The sequence below is a fragment of the Leptonychotes weddellii genome, unplaced genomic scaffold (assembly GCF_054177405.1).
Source record: "Leptonychotes weddellii isolate Sample4059 unplaced genomic scaffold, ASM5417740v2 HiC_scaffold_230086, whole genome shotgun sequence".
NCBI classification, from domain to species: Eukaryota; Metazoa; Chordata; class Mammalia; order Carnivora; family Phocidae; genus Leptonychotes; species Leptonychotes weddellii.
The window spans coordinates 1-276 of record NW_027819316.1 but is presented as its reverse complement, the minus strand read 5'-3'; the positions used below and the strand labels follow the sequence as shown (position 1 = coordinate 276).

General features: G+C 42.4%; 1 non-coding gene across 1 annotated transcript; it reads right to left on the bottom strand.

Moving 5' to 3' along the window:
* Nucleotides 1-32: 32 nt before the first annotated feature.
* Nucleotides 33-163, bottom strand: LOC145718826 (small nucleolar RNA SNORA63). The gene has a single exon (XR_014142036.1). It is a non-coding gene; the product is annotated as a small nucleolar RNA SNORA63 (small nucleolar RNA).
* Between the last annotated feature and the right edge of the window lie 113 nt (nucleotides 164-276).

The window sequence follows — 276 nt, the reverse complement described above, 5'->3', positions numbered from 1 at the left end:
CGCCCCTCAAGTCAGTGTTTTACTTGGTAAACATGTCTGAGACCATGCATCCCTGGCTGCTAAGCACCATGGCGGACAGGGCTAGAAAGGTAACAGCTTTATTTTGAGCAGGGGGCAAAGACAAGGCAGCACTTTACAGCTACATTGTAACTAGATCCTGTATCCATTTCTTGCTTTTTGAAGGTTTGTTCGCCTAGGAGAGTAACCCTAAGTAAGTAACATGGTTTCATTCTGCCTGTTTTTGAACTTTATATAAATGAAATCATAAACGATTCG